General features: G+C 43.3%; 1 long non-coding RNA gene across 1 annotated transcript; it reads left to right on the top strand.

Annotated features, from left to right (window-relative positions):
• The first annotated feature begins 207 nt into the window (after positions 1 to 207).
• Positions 208 to 24,565, top strand: LOC311579795. Its single transcript, XR_014773248.1, has 5 exons — positions 208 to 339; positions 5,354 to 5,544; positions 19,779 to 19,847; positions 23,444 to 23,500; positions 24,290 to 24,565. It is a non-coding gene; the product is annotated as an uncharacterized lncRNA (long non-coding RNA).
• Positions 24,566 to 25,706: the final 1,141 nt, after the last annotated feature.

Genomic DNA, 25,706 nt, shown 5'->3' on the forward strand with positions numbered 1-25,706 from the left:
GTCTACTAACTGAATTCTTATCTTTGAAAACAAGCCCAAGGGCACTAGTGATAAGATGAGATTTGAACTGAGCTGAATCAACTCAGCCTGTCAAAAGGCTGTCACATTTAAACATTTCTACTTAAAAACAAAACAAAACAAAAACAAAAAAGTATGGTCCTAGGGTTGGGCAAAGAGAATTCTGGGAAATGTAGTTTATTTATTACAGGAATACCTTGCCAAGGAGAAGAGGAGATTGGTGCTCTGGGAACTGTCTCCCGCAAAGAGATATGAAGCTTTCCAGGGCACCCCAGACTTGGCTGAAGGCTAGCCATTTCTATTGCTGGCAACCGCTCTTTGGTAAGTGTCCACTGCGTTTTATCTTCGCATGTTTGTTTGTTCTGCTTGTTGAACACTGACTTTCATAGTGTCTTGTTCTGTAATCCAACCTGGATTTATAATTAGGTCTGAAAAGGATTGGTTCCCCGGGCAGTTGCCCTATGAAACTAGTAACGGCAGTTGCCTTTGCTTTGGCGTGTTTTGATGTGATTTGTTGGAGAAGGCTTCAGTGTTGCTGTTTTACGTTATGTTGGGCAGGCCCCCTCAGTGTTCATAGCTGGGAGGGGCTGAGGGCTGAACTCCAGGCTTGGGAACTTTTGGATGGATGAGCGGAAGATGCTGGCACACTCTTGTCTTTGGTCTTTGGAAAGTAAACTCTGAATTAGTCAATGTGTTTAAGCCCACCTGGCTCAAGTTTAGCTGTCTGGCCTGAGGAAAAGGTTTAACCAGCTAAATTACAGGGAGGGGCTGACTAGCAGGACCCAACAGAAAACGATTACTGGTGCAGCCCTGTTTCCTTTTTCAGATTTCACCCAACAGAGACCGGGAACATTCTAGCTAATATACACACACATAAAAATTGGGGGTTGTGCCTATATTTCTCAATAGAGATACTTTGCAAATCCTCCCCCCACCCGCCCCTTTAAACACCTGGGTGTGTGACCAGTAGGACATGTGAGCCAGGGGTGACATGGCGGCCCATTTGTAGGGCTGTTGCTGAGCTCGCTCTCTCTCTGGCACTTTACTCAATTTGGATTGTTTATACTTTCACCTCTGGTTTTCTTTGGCAAGAAGACTCTGTTGCTCTGTGAAGTGTGAGGGCCGCTGGCTTAGATCAGAGGGGTGCAGCCTCACCGGTACCCTATAAGTCAAGTTAATGATCCTGTCAGTCCACAAGGCAACCTCAAACTCAGGAGGCACTGAGGGCCACAGTTTTACTTGGTTTTGCCTAACAGCCCAGACTTCAAAAGCCCCCTACGCCCAGAGCCAACTGTCACTCTTCTTCAGCTTCTGCCCTCTTGAAAGCTTCCCATGAGTCCCCTCGTTTCCAAATGCCTGGCATCTAGTCAGCCTGCCAAGCACCTGCCTACAAGACAGAGCCCAGTGGCAGCCTCTGCTGCCATCCTCCCCCGGCTGTGTGGCCTTATGGTCATTTGCCCAAGTTGATATGGTCTTCTCAGCACCCTGGTCCAGAAGGGAGTCATATCTGCGGACTGTTCCTGGCTCTGAAGGCAGGAAGAGCTATAAATAGTATCTTTTACTCATTTGTTATGCAGTTTCTTTCTTTCTTTCTTTCTTTCTTTCTTTCTTTCTTTCTTTCTTTCTTTTTACAATGTGAAAATGGAACACAAGGCCTTCCATATAGGCAAAGGCCCTGTTGTTAGCTCCACTCCAGTTTCTTGATTTCTGTGGTCACACTCTGGTATGTACTGTTTTGTTTTGTTTTAAATCTACACCTTTTAAATTTTCCTTTGAACTTTTAAGAGGGTCTTCATAAGAAAGTGAAGGCACACATGTGTATCGAATCAGTTGTTCTACTAAAAATTGCTTATACTGTTTGTTTTTGAGGAATTTTATTGTACAGTCGTTCTGTATTTATCAGAACTTGCAAAACTAAGGCAGAGACTTTTCAGAGGCATGAGGTGATTTCCCCCATGGTACATTCTTACTTTGTTGTATGTGGTACAGTACCAAAGCTAGGAAGCTAATGTTGGTCTTCACAATTTGCAGAGCATGTTGAGACTTTAGCAGGCCTTTGGGTGGGTAAAGTTCTGTGTTGTCCCATCACACAGATGGGCTGTTGGAGCCATCAGTTAGGCTGCAGGGCTACTGTAGCACAACAAAGGCTCTCTGTGCCTCTCCTTCCCAGTCATACCCTCGCTCCCCTCACCTCTGGAACTCACTACTCTGCTCTTTGACTCTATACATTTGTCATTTTTGGGGAACTTTACAAATGGAATCATACATAAATACTTGATAAGGCCTTTGATTTTCTCCTCTTGACGCAATTCCTTCAAGGTCCACCTGTGTTGATTTCTGCATAAGCAGTTTGATCTTCTTGGAGGCAGAGTGGTGTTTCATAGTCTGTATTACTGTGTAACAACTTGTTTAACCCTTTCCCCTAAAAAGTACCATTTGAATGGCTTCTAATTTGAGGGAGTTAGGTAAATGCTTTGAATTTCTGACAGATAAAAACTTAAACATAAAATGTGAAAAAACAAAAACAAAAACAAAAACAAACCACAAACAAATCCAAAACCCAAAACTCTGAAAATGTTGAGAATAACACCAATATGTGTATATGTGACTGTCTGTGTGTGTGTGTGTGTGTGTGTGTGTGTGTGTGTGTGTGTGTGTGCTAGAGCACAAGCTGGGCCAATCTAGGATCTCATGCCTATTAAACATTTACTCTCCCAAACACTGTCTTTTTCTTCAAAAGAGAAGGACAACTCGGCTTCAGCATTATTGGTCCCTGGTAAAGTCTTGCTTTCAGCCATCTTTCCTCACCTTCAAGTCACTCTACTACTGGGCTCCATCACCAGTTCCTATTATGTATATCGTCTGTTTGTGTGTCTGTCTATCTATCTGTCTATCTGTCTTCTATCTATTACCTATCATCTATTATCTATCTGTCATCCATCTATTCTTATCATCTATTATCTAACATCTATGTATCACCTATCTGACCTTTACGTGTGCACCATGGCACACACGTGTACTTACACACATACACACACACAGTAAGTGATAAAACATGAAGGGAAACACATACATTTCAAATGTCAAAGAAAGGATAGTTCTGTACTATATAGTAATAGATAAGACCAGCCAGTTGCTGTAGTATTTAAATTTGGATACATTTGCATTTGATAGGACCTTTTTATTTTAGCGTTCCTATCTATGCAGTATGCCAGATTATGTCTATTTATCTGTGTACACACACGACAGAAGTCTTAGGGTGCTGTTACCTTAGGACCTTGGCCGTCATTACTCCCGGTGATTCTGATATGGAACTGTAGACCTGATCTGAGGTCAGCCCCACCCCCTTATGGAATAGTGTCTCTTGGACACTCTAATTAGCGTCTTTGTCTTTTAATGTACCTAAGAAGGAAGTACAAGGCTTGATGATACACATTTATAATCCCAGTGCTCAGGACACCGAGGCAACAGTATCAAGAGTTCAAGGCCAATCTCAGGAACATGAGAGTGAAGGCTGTGATTATGATCAAATATATTACTACATGTATGAAAATGTCATAATGAAACAAAGTATTTTTGCATAGCTAATATAAAAAATAATACTTAAAAATAGAGAAGACTCACGTTCCTCTTTTAATTGTTTAAATCTAGTTTGCAGCCCTGGTAACACTTAATGTAGCTGGCCAAAGTAAGAGGAGCAGTTCGTAATGCCTATCTTTTGAAACGAAGGCCCTATCAGTGCCACTTTGAGTATGTCAGGGAATGCAGTCTGCCAGCCACTTTGCCCGCTGTAAGACTAGAGAATGAAACAGATATGGTTAGTTTCCTCAAATCCTGTACTTGTCGTGTTTTGAATATAGAAAAAAAAATAGAAAAAGTTACTACCTGGTAATGATTTCTGTGTTTCTTTCAAGGTTTTTTTTTTTTTCTTAAAAAAAAATCTGGGATGATTGTTTGTTAACAGGGATTCACTACTAAATTTTTGAAAGTGAGCCTTCGAAGCTAACTGAGGAACTATTAACATCTGGTGGATGGTGAGGAGGAGGCCAGTTTTCTTTGATGTGTAGCTTCTGGTAGCAGCTGGTCAAGCTCCTGTACACGAGCTCGTGCCCACTACTGTACACGTAGCACAAAGTGGACTCAGAGGGCTATTTTTAGAAAGTGGCGGACACAAAATTGGGGGCAGGGAGTTGATTTGGGAGGTGAATAGGATAATAGATATTGTATGATAGTCTCAAATAATTAATAAAAATTATATTAAAAAGTATATAAATCTGAAAAAAAATCAGTGAAAGGGGTTGTTGTAACATCTTCACCGCTGAGATCTGAAGAGGAGACAGTGTAGTCTCCTGAGCTTGAACACAGACAGCAGACTAAGGAGTCCCGCTCACTCGTTTCTGTACATATCAGAACCACAGTTGATAGAACGGAAGGTGTGTGACCAAGATGCCCTCTGTCTGAACCATGAGCTGGCAGGGCAGCACAACCGCTGCACGGCCTTAGGAGAAACAGGTCTCATTAGATTTCTAGTTAGCACATACAACAAGACGTCTCAAAACCCTTCTTGAGTAGATGCCATTATTTGAAATCACAATCACCTGTCTAGTCAGAGTCACCCTGCCTAGAAGGATTTATGGAACGCATAACACATCCTTAGATAACAGTACAAGGTTGGCCTTCTGTGAGGGCAGCCAGGATCTCTTTGTTCTGGACAGGATAAAATTGCCTTTATCTCTTCTGCAGGGAGCTGGCAGTTTACTCAAGAATATTTCTCAATTTTAAAGCATACATTTACGAGCATATTGCCTACTTTCCGAAGCAAACCCTTTTCCCCATTTGGATCCATGTAGTTCCCTGAAGGAGACAGGGTGCTGTTGGCCACTTGGGCAGAAGCCTTCTCACAGTCTAGATGTGACCAAGGAATGCATATGTTGAGCCCCGCTGAAAGGACAGCCCAGCCTAGCGGAGGACACTGCATGGAGTCCCGGTGAGGTGGAATAGTCTCTTGCTCTTCCCAACAAAAAGCCTCTCTCTTCCCTGTTCCCTTAATTTGCCATCCACAGCCTTGCACATTTCCTGGCTTACTGGTGTTGCTTGTAGCACCTGGAGATCAGTGGAGTTTTAAGAGGATTGTTTCTTGAAGATTATACTGTCATGCCTAGTGTCCTTGTGGGACTAATTTCTCTTTTGTGTCTCAGTAAGAAAACATGAGGACAATGAGATTTGTTTCTAGAACCTTCTTGGTCCTTGACATATTTTAAAGCATCCAGGAAACCCTGTGTGGTGGTCCTGCTTCTGTTCCTTAGAGAAATTAACTGCCTTTCCCTTACCCTAGGCTCCTAGAAGTTCTAAATACCTGAACAGCAGGAAGGCCAAGAGGCTCGAGAAAGCTGAGGAACCACCGGATCTTACCATGCTGTGCGTCTAGAAGGACTGTGTTATGGGGAGCCCACCAGAGATGGCCACTCAGACACAGTCTATAGCCAATTGAAAGTATATATTCCACCTGGCCGGGACTACACTCAGGTATCTGGGGCCCTACGTTGCAGAGGGAGGGGCTGGTTATGTACAAGCACTCAGTTTCACAGAGGCTAAGATAAGTTACCTGGGCCATCTTAAAACTGGGCTCCTAGAATAGAGCTGGTTAATTTTCCATGGGGCTTGCCATCAAGAGATCAAATTCTACTTAAACCTAAAATGGCTGTAGCGAGAATACAAGATGGAGGAACCTCTGCACCGTCTTGCGCAGGCATAGTCATCAGGTCCCTTGGGGACAAGTCCAATCCTTGTTTCATGATATCGTCAACAACTTCTCCTCAAACTGCATCAACAGCAACCAGGAGCAGCTGGGGAGAGGGAGGACCAGCAGCCTTCTTCTTTCTCAGAGCCTCCAGTCTCTCTCTGGGTCTGGCATTTATCCCAACTAGCAAAGACCACGCCCCTGCATGAGGTACTTCCAAGCTGACAAAAGTCACTCAGCCTCTCACAAGGCAGTTCTCAGTAGTGGACAAACTGGGGCAGCTCCCGAATTCCACACCTGGGATTAAAACAAAAACATGTTGATATATAACCCAAAACTTCCACAACACTGGGGTTGCCCATCTCTAGTCAAACTGACTATCACTTCCCTGGGACTGTTATTCTATACCAGTGAATTAAAAAATAACCTTGTGAGCAACAATTAGGACATTAAGTTGAAGAGTAGATTAGTTAATCTACTTTTTGTCCTATCATCCCTATATATTTCTATATCCTCCCTTCTTTCTTTTCAGCTCTTATCTCTAAACCTAAGAATGAAAGATAAATGAAAGGAGAGACATCCCTGATTCCAACCTTGTTTTCTCTCTAAATATGGCCAATAATAACTTATAACCAATGAAAATAAACATCTACCACCCAAGAAAGCAACCCCAAATCTATACAACCCCCTTTAAGTGAAATGGTGCATAATTCTCTTAAGTTTTCTTCCAGCTGATTTAGGACAAATAATACCTTTGTAAGGGCCCAAGTAAAATAGGAGGAAATGGTTAAACAAGCTAGGAATAGTGTTTGTGGTCCAGTTTTTAAATGTTGAGAAATTCTAGGCTTAATTAAAGTTCTGTGTAGAACAGTCTAAAATGCTGGACCAGTTGGGATTGGAAGCTTTCTTCAAATATGTCCTGTTCTGATGAGGCACAACAACTGAAGCACTTGGTGCTGGAGCATGAAGGATGCAGGATGTCAGTGTCCAGCATGCTGAGAGGAATGTATCCTGTCAGGACTCATCCACTGTCAGTGTCTGGTTCTTTTGTTCTGAAAACATATAATTTCTCACAAGCATTATGCAACCCTAAAATTATACCTGTATAAGGTGTGCATGATGCACAGAGCAATTAAGGCTGGTTCTCTGCTCTTTGTGTGCGCCGAAAAAAGAGATCTCTAAATTTTCATTAATGCCATATGACAAATGGCATCTAATAATAATTCATAAAGGTTCTGTAGCCAACAAGAAGCATTGTCTATGCCTAGACATTCATGTCTCAGCCAGTCTCAGAACTATTCCTATATAGTGGGATTAGCAATACAAATTACCTGCTTGTTCTGCAGATTGAATTCTTCACATCCTGATTGTATCTCCCTCCCTCATCCCTCCCAATACTCCCTCTCCCTCATCCCCTCTCCCTCCCTTCCCTAGTCCTGAGAAAGGGGAGCCCTCCTCCCCTAACATCTGCCCTCTACCTATCAAGTCTCATATGTATTACCTGTATCCTGTTCCTCTGTGGCCTGGCAAGGCTGCCCCACCAGGGGGAAATGATCAAAGTTAGGAGGGAGATAGAGTCCATGTCAGAAGGAGTCCCTACTCCCTATATGTGGGACCCACAAGGAGACTGTGCTGCCCATCTTCTACATTACCCCCTGTAATATGGACAGGGGGTCTAGGTCCACATCATATATGGTCCTGGGTTGGTGCATCAGTCTCTGTGTTATAGTGTAGTTATCCTGTATTATGCGGCTAATATCCACTTATGAGTGAGTAGATACTGTGTGTGTCTTTCTGGGTCTAGATTACCTCACTCGGGATGATCTTTTCTAGTTCCATCCATTTGCCTGCAAATTTCAATATTTTCTTATTTTTACTAGCTGAGTAGTATTACATTGTGTAAATGTACCACATTTTTCAGTTGAGGGACATCTAGGTTGTTTCCAGGTTATGGCTATTACAAATGAAGCTTCTATAAACATGGTTGAGCAAATGTCCTTGTTGAATGGTGGAGCATCTTTCGGGTATATTCCCAGGAGTGGAATAGCTGGGTCTTGAGGTAGAATTATTCCCAATTTCCTGAGAAAGTGCCAGATTGAATTCCAAAGTGGTTCTACAAGTTTCGACTCCCACCAGCAATGGAGTATTCCCCTTTTTCCACATCCTTGCCAGCATATGCTGTCACTTGAGTTTTTTTTTTATCTTAGCCATTCTGATGGGTGTAAGATGGAATCTTAGAGTTGTTTTGAGTTGCATTTCCCTGATAACTAGGCATGTTGAGCATTTCCTTACATGTCTCTCAGGCATTCCATGTTCCTTCATTGAGAATTTTCTGTTTAGTTCTGTACCCTGTCGATGCCACCCCCGACCAGCAGGAAAGACACCAACACCGGGAACTCTTCTTGCAGCAGTTTATTCAGGAACCTTGACTATCGGAGTGACTTCGGGAAAAGCTCCCACAGAACCTTTATAGTGTGCCTGGTCCTATCAGAGACTGCCACGTTGTCGCTCTTGGTTGGTGCGTTTGGATCACGCCACCTCACGCTATGCCTTGTTCGGATCACGCCACCTCATGCTATGCCTTCAGGCATGCGCATAAGGGGCTCACTCAAGGGCGCATTGCACATGTGCATAAGGGGCGCATTGCGCCAGGGAAGCAGCAGGGGGCGCTGCTATCTGTGGCTCTCCACAGTTTCCCCTTATTCATTAAATTTTGAGCAAGTGGCATAGAGAATGCCTGGTAGGTTGTCCCCCCTGCACTGGAGAAATAGGTTGACAAGATGGTTGAACACTGGCCATGTAGCCCATCCCCAACACCTTCTTCAACATCTTCTTCTTCTCGTCCCTCTCTTTGTTAGAAAAGGAGGTAGATGGATCCATCATATACAGGTGAGCTTGGGTCCCTGGAGGGAGCGGGCATTAACCAGAGGGGGGAAGCATTGACCTGATCCTCCTGAGGCCACATTGGCCTGTCAAGATGTCTTTTTGAGGAGGAGAGGGAGGTCCTGATCTGCTGTCTGTGGGCATCCCCAACATACAGCGAACAAGAGTTTCCGACATCAACCTCTATGCAATCAGGCTTACTTCTCGGGGTACTCAGAGTCGGACAATCGGGTCCTCCCTCTGCGGTACTTCGTCCTACACCCCTTGCAGGTGCCCATGCCTTACGGCAGGCAATATCTGAGTATATGTCATTCTCACCATGCCAAGGAAGGGGAAACGGAAGCACATTAGTGTCATGGCCTTGGTCTTCCAAGTGCATGGGGGATCTATACCCGTCATTGACTACTTCTCTATCATGCCAAGCCACACTTGAGGAGATTGCCCAGCCTCCAGTGCAGCAAATGCTTGCATCATAGAGGCCTGCGTGTGATGTTGGCGGGCATGCATCCTGCATGTGCCCCAGAGTGCTAGGCAACTGACAAGGACCAGACACACTGTCAAAGCTCTTATTCCTGCCCATTCCTGCAGATGAGAGAAGGCGTTCTGGGACCACTGCGACAGCCCAGAGACCATGGAGACGTCAGTTCGTGTAAAATTGATGTGCACTAGGGAGAGACGCAGTTCCTGCAGGGGACTATCCAGGCTTCTGCTCCAGTTACCTGCAAGATACTGTGAGAGACTGCTAGACAAGTTAATAATCTGAAAACATAAGCTTCCCTTAAGGGGAAAGCCCATATTTTCTGTATCAGGTGCAATCTCTTTTGTTAACGAAACATTGGTGGTGAAGATTCTTGGGAAAATTGCGGTTGTATGTAATACTGGTAATGGTTTTGGAAAACCCGACAAGATTCCCCACCTATACTCAGGCTGTGTCATGGAGCCCGGAATGTTTCCCACCATTATCATCCAGATTCCCATCTATGGGGTCAGGCTCTGCCAGAGGCTTTGAAACATCATCATTCTTTCTTTTGTAAGTCGAGATAACCTTTCAGGCACCCACACTGGTTGTTCTGCATCCTGTGGAAACACACAAACAGATCCTCTCTCCCAGACCAATACTGGGTCTGGGCCCTTCCATTGCCCTGTAAGGACACCCTTGCACATGACTGTGCCTTTCTAAGTAGAGTCTCGGCTCTCATGACGCTCAGTGGCTGTCATGCCGGACTTATCTAATTGAAAAAAATTTATGGTTAACATAGCCAAAGAAAGGCACTCTCTAGGTGTTCTTTTATACACTATTCCCCTTTTTTGTTTTTGAAGGCATTCCTTAAGGGTGCGATGTGCTCTTTCAATGATGCCTTGTCCCTGAGGATTATAAGGGAGGCCATGAAGTAATGTAACACCCATCTGTGCACAGAAGGAGGTCAAAGTAGCAGATGTATAAGCTGGACCATTATCAGTTTTATAAGTTTTTGGCATACCCCAGGCACTCCATGCCGCAAAGCAATGATCAATAACATGATGGGATTTTTCTCCTGTATGTGGGGATGCAAATATAATACCTGAGGCAGTGTCAATTGAAACATGCACATATTTTAGCTTCCCAAATTCTGGTATATGAGTGACATCCATCTGCCAGATATGCAAGGAACATAGGCCTCGAGGATTTACCCCCAGGGATAGTTGAGGCCTAAAAGGAGCACATGCTTGACATTCTTTCACACAATTCGTACCTCCTTGCGTGTAATGGCAAAGTGGGAAGCTAAAGTTTTCACATTAACCTGGAAATAAGAATGGAATTGACAGGCTTGATCCAGATTAGTCAAAGCAGTTAGGATTAAATGGGCCCGTGTAGCTTTATCCACTATATCATTACCTTCTGATAAAGGCCCTGGGAGCCCGGTATGTGCTCGAATATGTTGAATAAGGAAAGGTTGAGTACGTTTCCAAATGAGGGTTTGTAATTGGGATATCAATTCTCCAATCACACTTTTCATATTAATTTTCCCTGTTATCTCTAACTCTTTGACTATATTAACCACGTATTTGGAGTCAGAGAGAAGATTAAAAGATTGTGGGAATTCTTGAAAAACAGTGATGACAATTTGTAATTCAATTATTTGAGGTGAAGCAGAGGCTAATTTCTTTATTACTGGCTGGCCCCCCAGTAATATGCTCAACTGAATATGCTCCATGCCCTGTTTTAGATCCATCAGTAAAAATAGTGGGGCAATTTTTTAATGGTTGCTTAGATGTGACCACAGGAAAAATAACTGGATGCTCTGAGACAAACTGGAGAATGGGATCTTTGGGGTAGTGATTATCAATATCACCAGTATAACTGCAGCGAAGTATTGCCCAATTATCCAGAGTATGAGAAAGTACTTCAAATTGTTGAGCTGTATAAGGTATAATAAACTTCTCAGGCCATTGTCCAAAATATTGTAGGCTTTGATGTAAAACTACAAAGGCCAATTGTGCTACTGCATCAGGATAATGACTGAGTGTTTTTCCTGGGGAAATCTTAGGATGAATCCATAATAAAGGTGCCAATTGCCATAACACACCCATAGGTTGTCTAAATGAGGGCAAGATCAATAATTGGAATGCTATATTGGGATTCCATCTGGTAAGACTTGCAGTAATTAATCTATCCTCAACAAGGGATAAGGCCACTCTCGCCTCAGGGGTAAGAATTCTAGGGGAAGTTAAGGCAGGATCCCCAGGCAAAATATCATACAGTGGTTGTAATTGGGAATTAGTGAGTTTTAAATAGGGTCACAGCCATTGTATATCCCCCAGCAATTTTTGGAAATCATTAAGTGTTTTCAAACTATCAGTTCTTAATGTAATTTTTTGTGGGGTAACTCTATCCTGACATATTCTTGCTCCTAGATAATCAATAATTGCAGCCTTCTGCACCTTCTTTGGAGCAATGAACAATCCTTTTACCTTTAAGCTCAGGACTAGCCGGGTGTCAGGACTAGCCGGGTGAAAGCTTGAACTAAAACCTCCTCACTCTTTGCACAAATCAAAATATCATCCATGTAATGAAAGTACTTAAGTTGAGGAAATTCTTTCCTAAATCCCCGAATGGCATCAGCGACATATAACTGACACATCGTAGGACTATTAGCCATTCCTTGTGGTAACACTACCCATTCAAATCTCTGATCAGGCTCTGTATGATTTATTGAGGGTACTGTGAAAGCAAGTCTCATTGTGTCTTTTGGAGACAGAGGAATGGAGAAGAAGCAATCCTTGATGTCTACCACAATAATATTCCAATTTTCAGGTAAAGTGGATGGCAAAGGGAGGCCTCTTTGGACTGGCCCCATTGGCATCATCTGATTATTAATAGCTCGCAAGTCATGTAATAACCTCCATTTACCTGATTTCTTTTTTGTAACAAAGATGGGTGTATTCCATGGTGAAACTGAGGCCTGTAAATGACCTAGTTCCAGCTGTTCCCTAACCAGCTCATGAATGGCTTGCAATTTTACTGAGGGCAGGGGCCACTGGGGAACCCATACAGGTTCCTCAGTTTTCCATGTAATGGGAATTGTATCCTCAGTGGCCCCTAGGAAAAACCCAGACCCTTACGGTCAAGCTTTGGGATGCCAGCAATAGGATCTGGGCGTCCCTGCAAATTTTTCCAAGTCCTTTTCCTTCATTATATCCCGTATTATTCATCATCTCCTGGGATTGTCTGCTGTAGGATTCCTGATTAGTGATCTTATATCCCATTGCATTCAATAAATCTCTTCCCCACAAGGTTATGGGGACTTCTAATACATAGGGTTGGAAAACTCCTCCATGTCCTTCTTCATCTTTCCAATTTAGCATTCTGGCACTAATACTTGGGGTTTTCTCAAAACCCAGACCTCTGAGTAAGTGACTAAAGGTTTGAACAGACCATCCGGGGGACCAATCACCTTTAGCAATTATACTTATGTCTGCTCCGGTATCCATAAGGCCAGTGCTTACTTTTCCTTCTATTAAAAGTTTTAGAGTGGGGCGATTTTGTAAATTCATAGCCACGTAAACTGAAGCTCCTGAGGATCCAAATCCCTTCTCTCCACGTGTTTGATCTTTTGCCGGGAATAAATTATGACAGCTAGGAAGAATGAGCAACTGCGCTAGACGGTCACCGGGCAAAATTGAGTTCACCCCAGGAGGAGATGAGATCATAATTTTTACAGTGCCTGTATAATCTGAATCAATTACACTGGGATGAATAATAAGGCCCTGCAATGTAGTAGAACTATGGCCAATTAGTAGTCCCACTGTGTCTTTTGGTAGAGGGCCAGTAAAATCAGTGGCTACCAACTGAGGCCCCATTTGTGGGGTCAGTACGAGTCTGGTGGTGGAACAGAGGTTGAGGCCTGCGCTCCCTCTAGTAGCTCTCCAGGGCATTGCCATTCTATGGGAGGATGCAGACTTGGCCACTGTTCTGGAGCTCTGGTCTCCTCCATTGCCCCATATATTTGAGGGCCCTGAGGACGAGGGTCCTGTGTCCCGTTTTTTGGGCGTGCTCCTCCAAATCCTGCTGCTAGTGGTTGACCATTAATGTCTTTTACTGACCAGCATTCATTAGCCCAATGATTTCCTTTCCTGCATTTGGGACAGAGGCCAGGTGTACGTGGAGGAGGATTTTGACTATTCTGATTAATCCCCTTGGGACACTGGCGTTTGAAATGTTCTTCTTTGCTGCACTTGAAGCAATTTTGAGGACCAGTAATTCCATTTCTATTCCTTCCTTGGGCTGCCTGCATCACAGCTGCAGCCAATCCTGCATTTGATAATGGTCCTCCTATCTCTCTGCAGATCTTTAACCACACATCTAAAGATTTATGCCTGTATGGATTTATGGCTTGTCTATACTCCTTGGTACATTGCTCAAAAATAAGTTGTTTTATCAAAGGCATTGCAGTATCTGGGTCGCCGAAGATCTTTCCAGTGGCATCAACTAATCTGGCCACAAAGTCGGCAAATATTTCATTGCCTCCTTTTAGTGAGATTTCCAGATACTTCCCCTCATTTAGGAAGGGCTTTCCATGCCCTTGTGCCAATAAAAGTAATTTCCTCAAAAACTTGCACCGGATATCCTGTCTGTTGGTTAGTGAAATGTCCCTGCCCCATAAGCATATCCTGGTCCCATGCCGGTTGTCCATTAGCTGCATTGGCAGCTGCCTGCTCAGCTGAGAACTCAATGTAATAAGCTTTCCAATCTAAATAGGTGCCAGGTGAAAGGCAGGCTCCTGCTAAATTTTGCCAATCTGAGGGTGTCATGCAATATCTCCCTACGGATTCCAACTACGCCATAACAGAGGCTGCGGTCGTGCCATAAGCACGAACAGACTCAGCCAGTCTTTGGACAATTTTAAAATCCAAGGGTTCGTGATAACAATTCCCTTGTGCATTCTGAAAAACTGGGTAACAATGAGGGGCATTTTGCAACTGAAATTGCCTCCATACCTCAGGACAGGTAGACCTACCTCCCCCTGGTATATGGGGCGGGGGTCTTATTCCGCCTGGAGATTTAGGTGGCTCTATTTCAGGGGCTGAAGGCTTCGTAATCTTGATCCCCTTCTTTTTTGGTATAATAATGCTATCTAGCCGTTCAGCCAACTCCTCTAATTCTTCATCCTCAGGGCCAGAATCGTCCCCTTCAAACCGTTCCTCTTTCACTTTCCCCAAAATATAATTCCCCATTTTGTCCGAGTCCCGGAACTTTATTGTCTCAAAGCCTGAGAACTTAACAGTTATGTCCCACTGACCGGGAACTTACCAGCTAGCTGCCCTGGCTGCTGCAAGTTCTGAGATTCCCCGTATGGGCCACCAAAATGTCGATGCCGCCCCCGACCAGCAGGAAAGACACCAACACCGGGAACTCTTCTTGCAGCAGTTTATTCAGGAACCTTGACTATTGGAGTGACTTCGGGAAAAGCTCCCACAGAACCTTTATAGTGTGCCTGGTCCTATCAGAGACTGCCACGTTGTCGCTCTTGGTTGGTGCGTTTGGATCACGCCACCTCACGCTATGCCTTGTTCAGATCACGCTACCTTTAGGCATGCGCATAAGGGGCTCACTCAAGGGCACATTGCGCATGCGCATAAGGGACGCATTGCGCCAGGGAAGCAGCAGGGGCGCTGCTATCTGTGGCTCTCCACAGTACCCTATTTTTTAATTATGTTATTTGGTTTTCTTTAGTTCTTTATATATTTTGTATATCAGCCCTTTGCTAGATGTAGGGTTGGTGAATATCTTTTCCCAGTTTGTAGGCTGTTGTTTTTTTCTGTTGACAGTGTCCTTTGCCTTACAGAAGCTTTTCAGTTTCATAAGGTCTATGACTTTTAATATGAATGGGTGTTGGATTTTGTCAAATGCTTTTTTGGCAACTGGGGAGATGATCATGTAGTTTTTACTTAGTTTTACTTAATTACATTGATGGATTTCCATATATTAAAGAATCCCTACATGTCTGGGATGAATCCCACTTAGTCATGGTGAATGATATTTTGATGTGTTCTTGAATTTGGTTTGCAAGTATTTTATTGAGTATTTTTCAATCAATGTTCATAAGAGAAATTGGTCTGAAATTCTCTTTCATTGTTGAGTCTGTGGTTTAAGTGTCAAGGTGACTGTGGCCTCATCGAATGAGTTTAGTAATATTGCTTCTGCCTCTATTTTGCAGAATAGTTTGAAGAGAATTGAAATTAGCTCTTCTTTGAAGGTCAGATAGAATTCTGCACTGAATCCATCTGGTTGTGTTTGTGTGTGTGTGTGTGTGTGTGTGTGTGTGTGTGTGTGTTTTGTTTGTTTTTTGTTTGTTGTTGTTGTTGGGAGACTTTTGATGAATCCCTCTATTTCCTTAGGTGTTATAAGACTATTCAATTTGTTTACTTGGTCTTGATTCAATTTTGGTAATTTGTACCTATCAAGAAAATTGTTCATTTCATTTATGTTTTCATTTTTTTGGCATATAGGCTTTTGAAGTAAGAACTAATGATTCTTTGGATTTCCTCAGTGTCTGTAGTTATGTTTCCCTTTTCCTTTCTGATTTTGTTGATTTGAATGCTCTATCTCTGCCTTTTAATTAGTTTGGCTAAGAGTCTCTCTATCTTGTTGATTTTCTCAAAGAACCAGCTCTTAGTTTTGTTGATTCTTTGAATTGTTTTCTTTGTTTCTAATTTATTGACTTCAACCATGAGTTTAGTGATCTCCAGACACCTACTCCTCTTGTGTGTATCTGCTTCTTTCTGTTCTAGAGCTTTCAGTTGTGCTGTTAAGTTGCTAGCATGAGATCTCTCCCATTTCTTGATAAAGGCACTTAGTGCTGTGGACTTTCCTCCTAGCATTGTTTTTATTGTGTCCCATAAGTTTTGGTATAATGTGCCTTCTGTTTCATTGAATTCTAGGAAGTTTTTAATTTTTCTTTTTATTTCATCCCTTACCCACAGGTCATTGAGTAGGGAGTTGTTCAGTTTCCGTGAGTTTGTAGGCTTTCTGTTGTTTCTTTTGTCATTGAATTCTGGCTTTAATCCATGGTAGTCTGATAAGATGCAAGGGATTATTTTGATTTTCTTGTATCTGTTGAGGTTTGCTTTGTGACCAAGTATATCTTCAATTTCGGAGAAGGTTCCATGAGGTGCTGAAAAGAAGATATGTTCTTTTGTGTTTGGGTGACATGTTCTATAGATATCAGTTAGGTCTATTTGCTTCGTGATGTCTATTAGTTTCCTTCTTTCTCCATTTAGTTTCTGGAGTTTAGCTGAGGACAGCGGGGTGTTGAAGTCTCCCACTATTAATGTGTGGAGTTCAATGTGTGATTTAAGCTTTAGTAATGTTTCTTTGAGAAATGTGGGTGATCCCGCATTTGGGGCATAGAATATAAACAGCATCTTGGCATATTTTTCCCTTGATGAGGGTGAAGTGTTCTTCCCCATTTCTTTTGATTAGTTTTGGTTGAAAGTCTTTTTTGTTAGATACTAGAATAGCTACTCCAGCTTGCTTCTTGGGTCCATTTGCTTGGAATACAATTTTCCAACCATTTACTTTGCGGTAAGGCCGATATTTATTGCTGAGGTGTGTTTCTTGTATGCAGCAGAATGATGGGTCCTGTTTTCACACCCATTCTGTCAGCCTGTGTGTTTTTACTGGGGAGTTGAGGCCATTGATGTTGACAGATATTATGACCAGTGGTTGTTAGTTCTTTTTATTTTGATGTTGGTGGTAAGAGGCGGAGGGAGAGGAAGAGAGAGATTTCTTTGTTTTGGATTTGTGGGTGTGGAGTTATTTCCTGTGTTTTCCTTAGTGCAGTTAGCCTCCTTGAGTTGGAGTTTTCCTTCTACTACTTTCTGAAGGGCTGGATTTGTGACTAGGTACTGATTAAACTTGGTTTTGCCATGGAATATCTTGTTTTCTCCATCTATGATGATTAAAAGTTTTGCTGAGTATAGTAGTCTGGGTTGACATCTGGGGTCTCTTTTTTTTTTTTTTTTGGTTTTTTTTTTTTTTTTTTTTTTTTTGGTTTTTTGAGACAGGGTCTCTCTGTAGCCTTGGCTGTCCTGGACTCACTTTGTAGACCAGGCTGGCCTTGAACTCACAGCGATCCACCCGCCTCTGCCTCCCGAGTGCTGGGATTAAAGGCGTGCGCCACCACGCCTGGCCTCATCTGTGGTCTCTTAATGTTTGCATGACATCTATCTTCATAGTCTCTGTTGAGAAGTCAGGTGTAATTCTGATTAGTTTGCCTTTTGACTTAACCTTTTTCTCTTGCAGATTTTATTCTTCTTCTTTCTTCTGTACATTTAATGTTTTGATTATTATGTGATGGGATGATCTCTGGTCCAATCTATTCGGAGTTCTATAGGCTTCTTGTATGTTTATGGGCATTTCTTTCTTTAGGTTGGGAAAGTTTTCTTCTATGATTTTGTTGAAAATGTTTTCTGGGCCTTGGAGCTTGGAGTCTTCTCCTTCTTTTATTCCTATTATTTTTAAATTTAGTCTTTTTATAATGTCCCAGATTTCTTCGGTGTTCTGTGTCAGGAACTTTTTAGTTTTAAGAATTTCCTTGTCATATTGATAACTCTGATCATGTCTTCCACACTTGAGATTTTATCTTCCATCTCTAGTATTCGGTTGATGTTGTTTGTGTCCATGGTTCCTGTCCTTTTCCCAATGTTTCCCAGCTCTAGGATTGCCTCAGCTTATGGGGGTTTTGTTGTTGTTGTTGCTTTTAATTGCCTCTTTAGGTCTTGAATAGTTTTATACATTTCTTTCTCCTGTTTGAATTTTTCTGAAATTCTTTATAAGATTTCAATTTCTTCATCTGTTTGAATATATTTTCCTGAATTTCTTTGAGTGATTTATTTTCCTCTTTCAAGGCTTCTATCATTTTCATCATGTTAGTTTTAAAGTCTTCTTCTTGCATTTCATGGGTGTTCGTATCTCCAAGGCTTGTTGTGGTAGGATCACTGGTTTTGTTGCTTGTTTTTTGTTTGTTTGGTTTTTTTGTTTTTGTTTTTGCACTGACCTCTAGGAATCTGGTTGTCTCTGGTGCTGTCAGGCATAGAGGTTCCTCCAATGGGGTCTAGGCAGGTTGGGAGGAAGCAATGAGAGATCCAAGCTGAAGGTTGTTTGCTAGGGCTCCCCAGAGGCCTCTTCAGGATGGTGGACAGTGGATGTTGGAGCCTGTACCAGGCTCAGCTCAGCTGAGTTCCTTGTCTGTATCCCAGTTGGGTCAGGCAGGAGAGGTGTGGGCTGATGGCGTTCCAAGACCAAAGCTGTTCAGGTGCCCTACAGTCCTTCTCGAGATGGCAGGGTTCTGCCTGTCTGCTCTGTGTCCCAGATGGGCTAGGCCAGTTAGCAGCTGGAGAGCAGAGAGAGAGAGATCTGATCCTAAGGCTCTGCAATGGCAACTAATGTGGAGTGTGGCCCTTGCAGGCTTCTGCTCTGTCTGTCTGCTCTGTGACCAAGATGGGCCAGACCAATAAGCTGCAAGTAGTCAGAGAGAGAGAGAGAGAGAGAGAGAGAGAGAGAAATCCGAGCCCGAAGCTGCTTACAGGGTGGCAGCTAATATGGAGTGTGGCTCGCTCAGGTACTCTTTTCAGCCTATCTGTCTGCTCTGTGTCCTATCTGCATCAGACCAGTAGGCTTCAGGTGAGCAGAGAAAGATCTGAGCCTGCAGCTGCTTGTAGGATGGCAGCTAATGTGGAGTGTGGCCAGTGCCAGGACTCAGCTCTAGCTTTTTTTTCTATGTCCCACATCCTGTAAGCAGTAGACTAGCGGAGAGAACTCAAAGCTACACGGGTATCTCACAGTCTTTCTCAAGATGGCGGCTAATGGGGGTTGTCCCCCTGGACTTTTCTGTGGGTTATATGGTTGGCCAAGGGTTGGACCCACTATGCTCCACACAATGTGGATCCTTCTCACCTGGGAATCAGAAGCAGTGGTATTTTGTAGCTTTCAGTTTGGTCTTTAGGTCACTGTGTAGTCCTGGTTGTCCCGCTGATCAGAAGTGGTGTGTGATTGGTGCCGCCATCTTGAATCCCTCACAGCCAGCCTTCTTAACACTGGACAATATCCCAATTTTCTTGGGTCCCCAAAATGAAAAGCTATGTCCCAAATCAGCAAGAAACTATGTAAGAAAACCACACCCTGTTTCAAAATTGGTGGATGGTTTTTGGTCATTCCATGGGTAATAGAAGTTTGTTATTGTTTTAAAGGGGTTGGTTATAGGAATGGTAAGTAAAAGAGTAGATCATTAAATCTACTTTTGGACCAATGAACATTAATAAGCCAAAAATATTATATTGTTGTATATTTTTATATATTATTACAGATTTAACATGATATTTGGTTACAACATGCTAAGGTTCCCTAAATTGACAAATAAAAAATAGCTAAAAACAAACAATTAGATAAGATAGATACACAGATAAATAGATAGTCTTTAAAAACCTCAGAGATCTATAGAATATGGCACTTAAAGATCGTATTAACTTAAAGCATTTTTGACAATGAGACATGTCTGCTCCTGGCAGCAGCCTCATTTTTCTTCAAAGAGCACCAAAGGCTTCATATGTGGCAAGCAAGCCACTGAGTGAAAAAATAACCTTATGTCAATTACAGACAGAATACTCTCCAAAACTGGATAAACTGGATTCAGCAACATTGACTGTCAAGATTTGCAAGGAGAAGGTAGGCAAGTCCTTTATAATTCCTGCTTCACAGAAAAATCTGTCCAATATTCTGAGCCAGAAGGCTGAACATGATGCTTTAACGCTATGGAGAAATTTCGAGGTATTATCCAGGCAGCAAAATATCTCTGTCTTTTCTATACTTTGAGAAGCTACTTGGCTGCACTTTCTACATATTTAGGTAATATTTATTCCTTAAGTCTCTGTTAAGGTTGAAGACTAGGTAGTTATAGTCTCATTGTTAAACTTAAATTGTTTAGGATGATAGAAATTAATAGATAGTAGAACACTTTTTCCAAGGATGCCAAATATACAAATGTAAATCTTACCTGGTAATTTTTATAATTGTTACTATTACATACAGTTTGCTATTGTAAGAGAAAGAGCCTTTTATTAGACTGAAAAGGGGTGATGTATGCATCATAATGGTATTATTTAATTTAAATGATGATTTCTGCACCCTCCCCTCATATCTGGTTGCAATCCTTGTCCAAAGAATCTCCTGTTTCAATGTTGTGTAAACACTGCTCCCCAATTGTCCCCTGATATGCCAATAAAGCATCTTACAGCCAAACACTGAGCAGGAAAGAGAACAGGGCTGGACTTCCTGCCGGCCAGGACAGAGGGAGTTAGAGGAAGAAGTTGGAGATTCAGCCACAGGAGAGGTCAAGGTGATATCAGGGGAGGAGCTAGAACAGAAAACTACAAAGTGCAAATATCTCTGGGATGTACATTGGGAGAAAACTAGATTAGCTTAGAGCGCTAAGAATGGAGTAATAACTGCTCAGGTATTATGCTGTGAAGCTTGTTATTAAACAAATATAAAAAGAGTCTCAATTATTTGTGTGGTAGCTGGGTTAAGAGAAAAACTGAGAAACAGCTTTGTAAAAATAACCTTAACAAATGACTAATTGAACACAGTCTATAGCCAATTAAAAGCTTTTATTCCAGCTGGGACCAAAATCAGGTATTCAGGACCCAAGTGTGGCATTTAGAGTAAGGGGTCTTTAAAGGCAAAAAAAACACATTGCAGGCTCTCACTCAGCAGCTGCAAGGTGAAGGGGGAAGGGTGAGTGTTCAGAAGTAGACAGTTTAACAGAAGCTTAGATAAGTTACCTGGGGCATCATGTCCTAGAATAGAGCTGGGTAATTTTCCACAGGGCTACCCATCAAGGAAATACAATTCTACTTAAACCTAAAATGGCTTTAGGCATACACGGTGGAGGAACCTCTACACCCTCACAGTCTTTCACAGCTGCACATTTGACAGAGATGAGAGCAATAACGGGTGGGACCAGATTGAACACCTAAAATAGTTGCCTCTGGTAACTTCTATGACTGTAGTTAGCCCCAAAAGGAATGGAGAGGCTAAGGGCCTTCACCTTTGAACAGACCCCAAAAGCTTGGCCATGAGCCTCAACTACTGTGGTGACCCGAGGAAGTAAGGCTCTTTCACAATTTGGTAAAACTTATGCAGGGTTACATAGGCCATTTCCAGGAAGATGTGTAATATACTTTAAGCGTATTCCCCCATGCCTCCCTGCCCTGTGCACTCTTCCCTCCCCCACCAGCCCTGTATGTGCTGTAGGACTAACCAAAGGAGAAAAGCCATAGGTGTGAAGCCAAGGATGGCAGCTCCCAGTCCCTGAGCCCAGCGCATTGCTTGCTTAGAGGGATGGTTTTCAAACCTATTCCATGTGGCAGGACAATTTGATAATAAAAGTCGCAGTAGCTTCTGTTCCAGGCTCATCAGCAAGGAATGATCAGAATTTTCCCATTTCTCTCCCAGGCATTGTGTTCTGAAAAGCCTTGGTTATTTTTCTCAACCTCCATAAATTTGATCTCTACACTGAGGTTTTTATGTTTTGTTTTTACATATGTTTTACATAGTTTTATGTCAACTTGACATAGGCTTGAAAGATTTGAGAGAAGGGAAACCTAAATTTAAAAAATGGCTCCATGGGATTAGGCTGTAGGAAAGTGACTGATGGGAGAGGGCCCAGCCCACCACCATTATGGGTGGTGCCTTCCCTGGGCTGGTGGTCCTGGGTTCTATAAGAAAGCAGGCTGAGCAAGCCTGTAAGCAGCACCCTCCATGGCCTCTGCATCAGCTCCTGCCCCCAGGTTCCTGTCCTGTTTGAGTTCCTGTCCTGACTTCCTTTGGCGATGAATTGGGATAAGGAAGTGCAAGCCAAATAGACTCTTTCCTTGTGGAAGTTTTGGTTTCTCTAATAACTCAGTTATGTTATGTAAATATGGTTTTGTGTGGGACTATGGGGCCTGTTCCAGTTTGTCCACAGCTGATAACAGCCTTGTGAGAGAGCGTGTGATTTTTCTCAATAGGAAACTGCCTCATGTGTAGGCATGGTCTTTGCCTACATCTTGGGTGGATTCTTAGAGGGTATAAATAGGAGAGCCCACAGAAAGAGGAAGGAAGGCTTCAAGTAAAGGGAGATGGTTGGAGGAGGAAGAGAAGGCTGTCGCTGTATTTGCTGTTGCTGGCCGAATATCCTGATGGCCGAGATTGGACTTGCCCCAAAGAGCCCTAGGACCCTAAACAGCAAGAAGTAGCCAAAGAGGACTGTGCCCCCTCTCCCCACACCTGGTGTTGGAAGAGATTGGGGTGGAGAAGGGAGAAAGATATAAGAAACCGAAATAAAAATAGATTTTACAAGTCTGCCTGCATTTCCTCCCTAAGCTGCTTTGTCTTGGTATTTTATCACAGCAACAGCATCCCCAGCTAAGACAATGCGTGTTTGTGCACCACTTGCATGCTTGAAGAGGCCAGATGAGGGAGGCAGATTTCCCACTTAAGTATGGAGTTACGGGATGCCACGTGTGCTGGGATCTGAATTGGGGTCCCTGAAAGAGCAGCCAGTGTCTTTTAATGACTGAGCCATCTCTTTAGCTCCTAGCATTCATGTTTTGATGGAGGGAAAATTCATTATTTCCACATCATCAGAGAGCTAGCCCACTCCCAGATGTGGCCTGCTTGTGGAATCTGGGAATTATTTACTAGTGCACACACAGACAGAACACCTTCTAGTGATTTTTATTTGCATATATTCAAATCATAAACAGCTTAATTAATAATGCAATAACACTTGTGGACTATACAGGAAGCTATCAAAAGAGGTTACACATTTAGAGTATTCATTTTGTGGGGCTGTTATAACAAACCTAGTGGCTGAAAACAAAAGTTTGAGCTTGTTACAGATTTGCATGCTTGTTAATCCTAGCAGTTGGGAGCCCAAGCTAGGAGGTGGGAAGTTCAAGGCTGGTCTAGCCTATATAGTAAGACTCAATCATAAAGCCAATCAAACAGATTTTATTTATTCATAGCTCTAGAAGTTTAGAATGAAGATGTCTGTAGGGCCATGCCCACTCGGAAGGCATTAGGAGAGAATTCTCCCTGGCCTATTCAGCTCCCTGGTAGCTCTAAACATTGCTTGTTGCTGTGTATTTCTAATCCCTATCTTTATTTTTACGTAAAATTTCTTTTAAAATATCTTGTATTCATCTTTGGGCAATTGCATACATGTATAGTGGCATCTTGATCCCATCTATCCACACCTCTTCCTTCTCTCTCCTCCCCAGGCAACCTTCGGCACATCCCTTCTGAAGCTCATGTTCCCCCGCTAACCCACAGTTTCGGTAAGCCACTGAGTTTAATTAGTGCTGTCACTGGAGTGGTGGGTGAGCTTGTTGTCTTGAATTTGTGCAGGTAGCCATAGCAGCAGTCAGTTCATGAAAGTAGCAACCCTGCCATGTCCAGAAGTCAGTATTGATAACACCCCTCCCCTTCCCCATCCTGCGTCTCCTACGTTCTCTCCATCCTCTCTTCTGTGATGGTCTCTGATCCGTGCAGGGGTTAACACAGATGTCACACCTAGGACTGAACACTCGGCACTCATTCGTTCTCAGCACTGAACAGTTATGAGTTAGAACGTTAACACTGCTGCTTCCTGCAGAAAACATGTGACCGCCTGGGTGTGCCATGTCTGCCTTCTCATAAAGACACTTGCCTCGGCTGCATCACTTACGAGTATCTCATCATGAGATTAGTAATTTAGTTCCATCTGCAAGGGCTCTGTAGGTCACAATCACAGGTTGCAGGTGAACATTAGCTTGCGGGGATGGTAAGCAGTGCCATTTAACATGGGCAGAACTCTTCCTGAGTCTCTGAGAAACTCCTGGAGGGATACGCAGTGATGTAACACGGGCCACACACTGAAGAAGCATGCATCGATGGCTAAACTTGATGAGCTTGCTAGTCAGAAGTGGCAGCAGAGTTATAGCAATAAGGTTAATGTTCTCTCTCCCCAAGCTGTGGCATTTGTATTACAAAACTCCTCCAAGTAGCCTTAACTCAGGCGCTGTCTATGATGTCTAAAAAGTTGACTTTAATAAAAGTTTTTTGTTTGTTTGCTTGTTTGTTTTTAGACAATAAGAGTTCTTTTTAGAGGCACTCTGATTTATTCTGCCTCCAGGATTGTGCATTGAAGGTTTAGGAGCGGTTGGCAGTTGGGAAACTTCTGGCATCATCCCAATCCTCTAAGAGTTGGATTCTAGGACTGCCACTGGTGATGAGCCGTGTGTGGTGTCAAGGATGCATCATCATCCTGTGGAAATGGAGGCCAGGCTTGGTGCAATTTCAAGGCAGTATGTCCAGCACTGTCAAAAGTCACTGCAGATGAGAATGTTCAACAATAGTTAAAGTCCCTGTGAGACCTGCCTGCCACCATGCAGCAGAGGTGGCACTGGAGACTCAAAGGTGGTGAGGAAACTGTGTGAGTAGCCTGTCCCCTCCCAAACTGAGGCCATGGTGATGTCCTGGCCCATGCTGCACCTGAGCACCATGCCTGGGTCTGTGGCCCTATAGTAAGTAGCAGGTGTCTGTGTCGGTATCTGTAGCCCATGTTACCACCAAAGGACATGTGGGTGTCCCTGGTCTGGGCTGCTACTTGGGACCATGTTGATGTCCAGGAGCTGCACAGAGCTGGCCCTGCCCCTCACTGTCTGCAACATTGGGAGAGCTGGCCCTGCCCCTCACTGTCTGCAACATTGGGAGAGCTGGCCCTGCTCCTCACTGTCTGCAGCACTTGGGAGAGATGGCCTCACCCCTTGCCTGGGCAGCAGAGTAGAGCAGGCCCCAAAGGCAGGAGAGCAGGAGAGCTGGCATTGCCCGTTGCCAGCTGCAGTACTGGAGTGAGGTAGCCGGGGCAGTGCTAGAGAGGTATCCATTGTGGTGTGGGTGCGGGAGAGCTGGTGGGCTGGACAACTCAGCTACCACCCAGACCGAGATCCAGGGCTTCGTGTTGGCTGACCCCAACCTCTACCCCTCGATGAACTACTGGACCATGTGAAGGGTTCAGTCCCACAGATCCAAAGATGCAGGATCTCCATGACACAGGGCAACAACAGGATACCAGAGAGGAGTCCCAGTGAGGATCTAGTATTGAAAATGTAGCAGGAGCCAGAGACCTCGAACCAGACCAATGACTCAATTGTAGTCACCATTTGCAAGTAAAGATGTTTACTGTGTGACACACCATGACACACTGCAGCTTCCATGGAAAGATTGTTTTTGGTGTTTTTGTTTTGTTTTCTTTTGTGGTGAGAGGTTGCAAGGGCAGAGGGTGGATATGTAATGATGGGGAGATAAGTGGGGTTAGGGTACATGTTGCAAAACTCTAAAAGAATCAACAGAAAGTTTAATAAAAAGTTTAAGTTCTTATGAGCTCATCATAACTGGGCAAGCACCAAGTAAGGCTAGCACCACACATTTCTTGTTTGTTCCTCCTGATTATGATTTTATTTTGTATGTGAGTGTATGTGTTTGTGCATGTGTAGGTATATG

This window comes from Acomys minous (genome assembly GCF_964271855.1).
Source record: "Acomys minous genome assembly, chromosome: 12".
Lineage (NCBI taxonomy): Eukaryota > Metazoa > Chordata > Mammalia > Rodentia > Muridae > Acomys > Acomys minous.